The sequence below is a fragment of the Kogia breviceps genome, chromosome 14 (genome assembly GCF_026419965.1).
Source record: "Kogia breviceps isolate mKogBre1 chromosome 14, mKogBre1 haplotype 1, whole genome shotgun sequence".
Classification (NCBI taxonomy): Eukaryota; Metazoa; Chordata; class Mammalia; order Artiodactyla; family Physeteridae; genus Kogia; species Kogia breviceps.
Window position 1 is genome coordinate 52,301,881 of NC_081323.1, and position 8,886 is coordinate 52,310,766.

Genomic DNA, 8,886 nt, shown 5'->3' on the forward strand with positions numbered 1-8,886 from the left:
CTTTGACAGAGTAATCCTCATTTCTAGGAATCTGCCCTAAATATACATAAACTATCACAGTTATTCATTGCAGATTCATTTGTGTTAACAAAAGATTGGAATCAACCCGAATGAATAAACTAGAATACATTTATTTCTGCACATCAAACTACCCTAAACTCTGGCGAAACATAACAACCATGTGTTTTATTTTGTTCATGGATTCTGTAGATCAGGAACTCAGACAGGGTACTGCAGGGGTGGCTTGTCTCTACTCCATGAAGGCTGGGTCTCAGCTGGAAGACCCAGATGGATGGAGGTGTCTGGAAGTTGAGGTGGGGCAGGGGGAGGGCTAGGAGAGGTAGGAGTGGAATCATCTGAAGGCTGTATTTCTGTCACCTGTGCTGGGATGCCCCAAAGTCTGGGCTTGGTCAGGACTGTTGACTGGAGCACCTACACGTGCCCTTTCCACATGGCTTGGGCTTACTCCCAGCATGGCAGCTGCGTTCTGAGAGGAAGCGTCCTGACAGCAAGCTTTCCAAACCAGGCCAACAACATAATTTGCAGGGACCAATGCAAAATGAAAATGTGGGCCCCCTTTTCAAAAAGCAGGAAAAACGTGCCAGTAGGAGTACTGAAATATAAAGCTGTTTCCTCTCTTCTAGTCTCTCTCAACTTGTCATGGTGTTTTTTATTTACTACTAAATGTTGTTCTAAGAAAAATTAATTTTAAATTATTAACATGGATTTTACCATTCATGTTTATATTGTGCAATGACAGTTTTAAATGCAATATAAGAGCATTTAACTCATATGTGGAATCACTGAAACTACACCATTGGTATTTCATAGCTCATACATTCTTACCAGGATAGTGGAAATGCTGCACCAAACCAACTGAATTGCTTTTTTAATTTAATTTATTTATCTTTGGCTGCATTGGGTCTTCCTAGTTGAGGCGAGCGGGGGCTACTCTTCACTGCAGAATGTGGGCTTCTCATCTCGGTGGCTTCTCTTGTTGCAGAGCATGGGCTCTAGGTGCGCAGGCTTCAGTAGTTGTGGTACGCGGGCTCAGTAGTTGTGGCTCGCGGGCTCTAGAGCGCAGGCTTAGTTGCTCCATGTCACGTGGGATCTTCCCGGACCAGGGCTCAAACCCATGTCGCCTTCATTGGCGGGTGGATTCTTAACATTGCGCCACCAGGGAAGCCCTGAATTGCTTTTATTTCACTTCTTGATATTCACACATTTTACCAACACTCCCTACTTCCTACTTACTAATGAATAAGGAAGGCTGAAAGGAAAGGGAAGTACGGGGTGTCCTATGTTTCCCCTTCCTTCTATGTCATCATTTTCAGTGTAAGTGATTGGCTAAAACAGGGAAGTAACATGACTAAGAAAGGATATGTTAAGTTTCCTTGATTGTCCTTGTTTCTTGGAACACCATTACCTTTTTTCTGTGACCTAAGAAACTTCTAGTTTGAACAGAAAGCATGGCCTCTTTGGGCTGTGCCACTCCTTACCATAGATATAACATGCTTCTCTTGTACTCATTTGGAGTCTCGCTGAATGTCCATGCATTGTGGGTTCACCAGAGTGCTATGCTCATGGGGCACTGTGAACACTGTATGTGAATGGTGAACACCCATATCGCCTGTATCTCTCCTGCTCACACACAAGATCCATTGCCCACTGGACTTCACTTCCAATACACAGGTTCAAAGATAAAATTAAAAATTTCAAGATGACAATTATTAAGAATTTCAAGATGTGACAGCAGAGCATTAAAACAAGAGAGGAGCCCTTCTGAGCGTGCAGCCCTACATACAAAATAAGCTTGTTACAGAAGCCATGAAGCAGGCATCACAAACTCATATACTAATAAGGTAGCAAGGAACTAATGCACACATATCTCCTGCGTGGCCACATGAGCCACCGTCCCATCAGACTTCACTTACAAAACACAAGTTCAAATATACCGTTGTCAAGACGGTTAAGACTACAGCAGAGCATTGAAACAAGAGAATGATCCTTCTGAAAATCACAGACAAATGGGAACTCCCAGAGCCCCTGCTCTAAATGACACACATGGAAACGTTTATAGGTGATGGATATGGTTCATTATCTTGACTACGGTGGTTTCACGGGTATATACGTATGTTAAAACTTACCAAATGCTTTGCTTTAAATACGTGTAATTCATCATGTCAGTTTTACTTCAGTAAAGCTGTTCTTTTTTTAAGTTATTAGATAAGATACAAGTTGTTATTTTCTCTTTCTGCCCAAATTTCCTCAGACATAGCATTGGGTAGACATAGAGGCTACCATATAGAATTAAGGAAATACAGATATTTCTTTTAATCCTCACAAATTCTGCAAGTAACTGTCTCTGTTCTTTAAATGAGAAAATGAGATGAGGTGACTTGCTGTGATTTTTTTCCATTCTGCCCCAACTCCTTAGAAAGCACATCACAGAGCTATAATCATTGATCCAGTGTGGCACAAGTATGAGGATTAGCAAATGATGACCACAAATAATCCATGTGATATATGTATTATTGTTATTGATATCATTTAACATTGGGGATGAAAGCAATTAACTAGACTTGGCATTTGGGGAAAGATATATTGAGAGGTACAGCTGAGGAGCAGGGAGAGATATTCAGGGAGAATATTAAAGGGCCCCTTCTGATGGACTCCTATTCCATGGGCCATGGGGTGGGAAGAGCCTTTAGCTCTGTGGCTCAGATGGCTCACATCAAAAGACCCCTCTGGGGATTCAGTCTCCTCAGGCTATGAACCCCAGGACCCCTGTGTGGTTAGGGGGCAGGCTTTACTAGACTACTATGATATTGTGATTTATAATAAGAAATATATAGATTTGGTCTTCATTCTGTTTCTGGCACACAGTTCTAAACCCTTGGAGTGAAGACAGGCTGGAGGTTATCACCAACAAACAACCAGTGAGTTAATCAACTGTGCCTGTGTAATGAGGCTGCCATAAAAACCCAAAAGGATGGGGCTCAGAGAGCTTCTGGGCTGGAGAACACATGGAGGTGCAGGGAGAGTGGGGACCCAGGCAGGGCATGGGAGCTCCACACCCCCCTTCCACATGCCTTGCCCTCCGCATCTCTTCCATCTGGCTGTTCCTAAGTTTTATCTTTTTACAATAAACTTGTGATCTAGTAGGTAAACTGGTTCCCTGAGTTCTGTGAGTTTGCTCTGGCAAATTAATGAAACCTGAGGAGGGGCTCTTGGGAAACTCCGATTGATAGCTGGTCTGTCAGAAGCACAGGTGACAACCTGAACTTGAGACTCGTGTCTGAAGTGGAGGGAGGGCACGCTTGCAGGATCTGACACTAATTCCAGGTAGTGTCAGAATTGAGTTAAACTGTAGAACACACCCAGCTGGTGTCACAGAACTGCTTAATGTGTGGAAAACCCAGTGTGGCATCAGCAGTGAAGTAGTGTTAGACTGGGGTATTGAGAGCCGAGGAGCCTCCAAGAGTGTGGTTTTCCTTTCCAGTTCCCAACAGCACTGCCACTTCCCCACAGGCAGCCTGGCACAGAGATTGTGGTCCCAGATAGCCTTCAGTCACAAGTGCCTAAGAGAAGGGCTCACGATGGGAACTGCCTCCTCTTTCCTCCAAATTCCCCTCCCCCCAGGCTGTGCCCAGGTTACATGTCTAGACTCAGGCCAGAGGCTGAGCCCTGGGGTTATGCTTGCCCTCCTACCCCACCTTCACCTGCTGCCCCTTCCCCCGAGCCTGGCCCCACTGTCCTTCCCCAACCCAGCCCTTCAGTTGCCAGGGCCCAAGGGACGTGGAGATGCCATTAATCCAAGTGATCCCAGAAGTCAGACAGAGGGCCCCGAGTGGACAGGTGTTTGTGGTTCCCTTTTCTATAGGCACTACACACACCCACGTACAGAAACGGAGATCCGTGCAACCACACGCATGACACCTGCCTAGGGACATTCACATGCATGTGCATAACACAGAGAACAAGCTCACAGCAGACCATAGGCTGTAAACACAGCTCTCAGATTAAATGATGCACTACAACTTGATATCTGCGTGACCTCAAGCAAACTGTACAACCTCTCTGTGCCTCATATCGCCTCTGTAACATGCTGGTAATAATACCTGCTCATGGGGGGGGGGGTGTCACTGGAAGATTTAATCAATGCACAGGGCTCCTCACATCTGTTTTGTCATGGATACCATTGGATCTAGCCGAGGAGCACTTCTCAGAATGATGTTTTCAAATGCTTGAAATAAAATGCATCAGATTTTGAAGGAAACAAATTTATTAAAATTGTGGTTATCAAAATATTTTTAAAGAACACAATTGTGGCATAGTATTATATATGATTCTTTGTTAACACTTATTATGGGGCTGAGTGATAAATTAGGAGTTTGAGATTAACATATATATACTACTATATATAAAACAGGTTATCAACAAGGACCTACTGTATAGCACAGGGAACTCTTCTCAGTATTCTATAATAACCTATATAGGAAAAGAATCTAAAAAAGAATGGATATATCTATTTGTATAAATGAATCACTTTGCTGTACACCTGAAGTTAACACAACATTGTAAATCAACTATACTCCAATATAGAATTTTTTAATTAAAAAAACACTTATTGCACTATCTAGTGGTGGATGTCATTAGTACTGCAATTTCAAAGTAATGGTGGATGTGAACAACATTCTGAGCTATCTGAAACCACTGATAGGATATGAAAGTAACCATGGTTTCTAATGGTGACAAAGTTCTAGGCCCTAATACCACTGTGGCTTGTCTCTATGTTCATAACTTAAGAAAGTGCTGATTTTTTTAAATTTATTTTTAGCTGTATTGGGTCTTCGTTTCTGTGCGAGGGCTTTCTCTAGTTGCGGCGAGCGGGGGCCACTCTTCATCGCTGTGCACGGGCCTCTCACTGTCGCGGCCTCTCTTGTTGCAGAGCGCAGGCTCCAGACGCACAGGCTCAGTAGTTGTGGCTCACAGGCCTAGTTGCTCCGCGGCATGTGGGATCTTCCCAGACCAGGGCTTGAACCTGTGTCCCCTGCATTGGCAGGCAGATCCTCAACCATTGTGCCACCAGGGAAGCCCAAAAGTGCTGAATTTAATTAAACATGAATGAAGATAAATTCCATCCATGGACTGTGGTAAGACCCCTGGTTAAGAATCCTTAAATGAGGGCTTCCCTGGTGGCGCAGTGGTTGAGAGTCCGCCTGCCGATGCAGAGGACACGGGTTCATACCCCGGTCTGGGAAGATCCCACATGCCATGGAGCGGCTGGGCCCGTGAGCCATGGCCTCTGAGCCTGCGCGTCCGGAGCCTGTGCTCCGCAACGGGAGAGGCCACAACAGTGAGAGGCCCGCATACCGCAAAAAAAAAAAAAAAGAATCCTTAAACGAATAGATACAAAATTCTTGGAACAGTACCTGACACATAGCAAGCACATGATAAATATTATTATTACTATTATCTTATTAGTTATATAATTCATTTATGTACAATTAATACTATAACTATACGGTTAAGGTAGTGTTAATATAATATGTAAGTGGGAGAGGAAAACTTCTGGGAGAAGAAAAGTGCCTAAAAATAGCTGTCCGGTTTGAGCAGGAGTGAACTTTTGCTCAACTTGACATCTTTAAAAGGGGGAAGGAATCCTCCCAGACTCACCAGTGCTGACTTAAGCTGAGAAGGAGAAACGCAGCCCTGCCATCCAGGAGCTGGCATGGATGGTGGTCACGTTGCTGCAGACTGGCCTGACACTCACAGGTGACAGCTGATGTCTCACCGAACATAAACAGTTTCACGGAACACCAGCGACAGACAAGGTGCACTGATGACTCAAGACAAAACCAAGACTACTTGTAATCATGTCTCAGGCAGAATGACCAAACATTTTGCTGAGACACTCTGCCCCTACCCCGCCTGACACAGTGACTGCTGCTTCTTCACCACTTACCAGAGTTAGCCTGGCTCTAGCCGACCTTCTCTTTAGAGAAGATTATCAAGATCCCAAGCCTGTAATGACTCCTACTTCCTGACAGCATCCAATCGAGAGAAAAACCTCACTTCCCTAAACTCTCCTCAAAATCACTTCACACAAGCCCAAATCCTATGATAAGCCTTCTCTGACACACTCTTACTGAGACACCTGGGTTCCCCTTGGCATGCACTCCCTCCCTGCAGTGGGTGATAAAGCCGCCGTGTTTAACCACCACTGGTGTGCTCCTGGTGGTCTTGGGCTGGAGGCATGGACAGAAAATTACTGACTCTTGTCTGCTCACAAAACGAGGTCTCAGGTCCTGAAGCTTACAGTCTTCAAACAACTATAATCTGAAACAAAGTTACTAATTAAATACTAACACACTACAAAACTAATAATAATAACTACTATATAACCATAATGGTTATATTGTATATCTTATAGAAATAGAATATAATTACATAATTATTCTTATTATTATTATTACTATTAATCTACCGAGGTACTATTACATGTACTGTCCCTGCCTCACTCATTGAAGTCCCACAACCACCCTAGGAAGTAAATACTGAATCCTTTTAGAATGAGGCTTGACTTCATGTAACAGAAAACTCAACGGATTGGCAAAAGAAAGTGGCTTGTGTAGCAGTTAGTTTTTGCTTCATAACAAACTATCCCACAAGCTAGTGGCTTAAACTGACCACTGATGTGCTCATTACCCTGTGGGTGGACAGTGTGGCCTGGGCTCAGTGGGGATGGCTCAGCTCTGGGTCTGTCATCCATCTGCAGTCAGCTATGGTCGAAGGCCTCCCGCACGTGCCTGCCGCCTGGCTGAAGGCAAGGGTAGTGGAGGTGACTAGGCCACACAGCCTCTTTTCCTCCACAGGCTAGCGCTGCTTGCTCACATGGTGGTCTTAGGGTCCTGGGTGCAGCAGCCCCAATGCATAAGCCCCTTTCATGCTTTGACCTCTTCCCATTGGCCAAAACAAGTCACTTGGCCCAGCCCAGACTCCAGGGATGGAGAGAGGGTCAGGTCTTGATGCCAGAAGCTATAAAGTCACATTGCAAAGGCATGAGCATGGAGGAATGGGAGGAATTTGAGACCATTGTTGTTAAAAATCTACCTCAGTTTGTTTTATTCTCATGTCGAGAAGTCTGGGGAACCAACAGAATGGGATCCCAAGGTCCAAAGGTGGAACAATTTGAGCAAAAAAAATAAAGTTTTACTGGATTACACCCCAAAGAGTAAAACAAATATCCATGAGCCCATACTGATATAAATAAGTAAATAAACAAATAGAAGAGATAACTCTCCTAAGAATTCTGAATAATCTATGTAGATACTCCACCCTTAAGGAGGGAAACCAACTCCCCACTTCTTGAGTGTGGGCTGTGCAAAGTGACCTTAATCCAAAAAGCACAGCATAGAAAGAGGGGGAAAGGAGTAACTTTACCGAGAGAATCTGACAGTGATCAAAACTCACCTCCACACTAAGTCATGTTGACAGTATCTGCCCTTGACAGAACATGAGGAGGCTGCCACTTCATGTCTGTGTCCTCCCTCCCCAAGCACATCACCCAGTCCAACTATAAGAAAATCATCAGACAAATCCCAACTGAGGGACATTTTACAAAATACCTGACCAGTATTCCTCAAAACTGTCAAGGTCATCAGAAACAAGAAAAGTCTGAGAAACTTTGACAGCCAAGAGGAGCCTAAGGGGACATGATGACTAAATGTAATGTGGTGTCCTAGATGGGATCCTGGAATAGAAAAGGGACATTTGGGGAAAACTGAGGAAATCTGAATGAAGAATGGACTTTCTAGTTAATAATAATGTAACAATATTGGTTCATTAATGGTGACAAATGTACTATACTAATATAAGATGTTAATAATAAGGGAAACTGGGTGTGGGGTATATAGGAAGTCTCTGTATTATCTTTGCAATAATCCTGTAAACCTAAAACTGTTCTTTCAAAAAAAAAAGTTCATTTTTAAAAGGAAGTCTGAAAAGATCATTCTGGGCCAGGGCTTGTGCAGCCTCCATGGTGTCACCAATGTCTCAGGTTCCTTCCAGCTTCATGTTGTTTCATCCTTACCATATATGGTTTCATCCTCCAGGTCCTTTTTGATCCAAGATGGCTGCTGGGGCTCCAGCCTTAATGCCTGAGTTCCATGTAGGAAGAGAAAAAAGGGCAAATTTGTTTTCTTCTCAGCTGCATCAGCATCTTCTAAGGATATTTCCAACAAACCTCACTTAACAACTTCCACTTGTTAGCTACAGGTAGCTGCAAGAGAGACTAGGAATGTAGTGTTTTGGCTGGGTACGTTGCTACCAGGAATAAAATCAGGGTTTGGTCAACAAAGAAAAGGAAGAGAAGGGAATTGCATAGGGAACCAGCAGTCTTTCGAGTGCTATTATAGTTCCATTTTAGAGATGAGAAAACTGAGGCTCAGAGAGGTTGAGTGACTTGCCCATAGTCTGAGGACTAGGCAAGGAGGAAGATGGATTTGAACTCAGGAATCATGTCTCTTAAGCCCTAAACACTAAGTTATGTTGTCACAGCATCAATGTAACAATATTAATTTAGTGATATGGACAATGTTGCTTTGCTAAACCTGAATTGTCACTAGCAGTGTGAATGTGGGACACTCAATTGTGCTGCCATTTCTTTTGGGTTCGTCACACACTTCCACCCAACTTTGTGTGCTGCTGACTTTATTCTCCCACCACTTGGCTCTAATTTACCCATGGCAAAACTTCCTTCCCACCCTCTACCTCTGCATCACATGGCCTTCACTAGGCAGGAATTCATTTTACATATCAAGGCCAGACCTGCCTTTACTCACCACTCGGAGCTGGTTACAGTGGTAAAGCATTGTGGTCAAG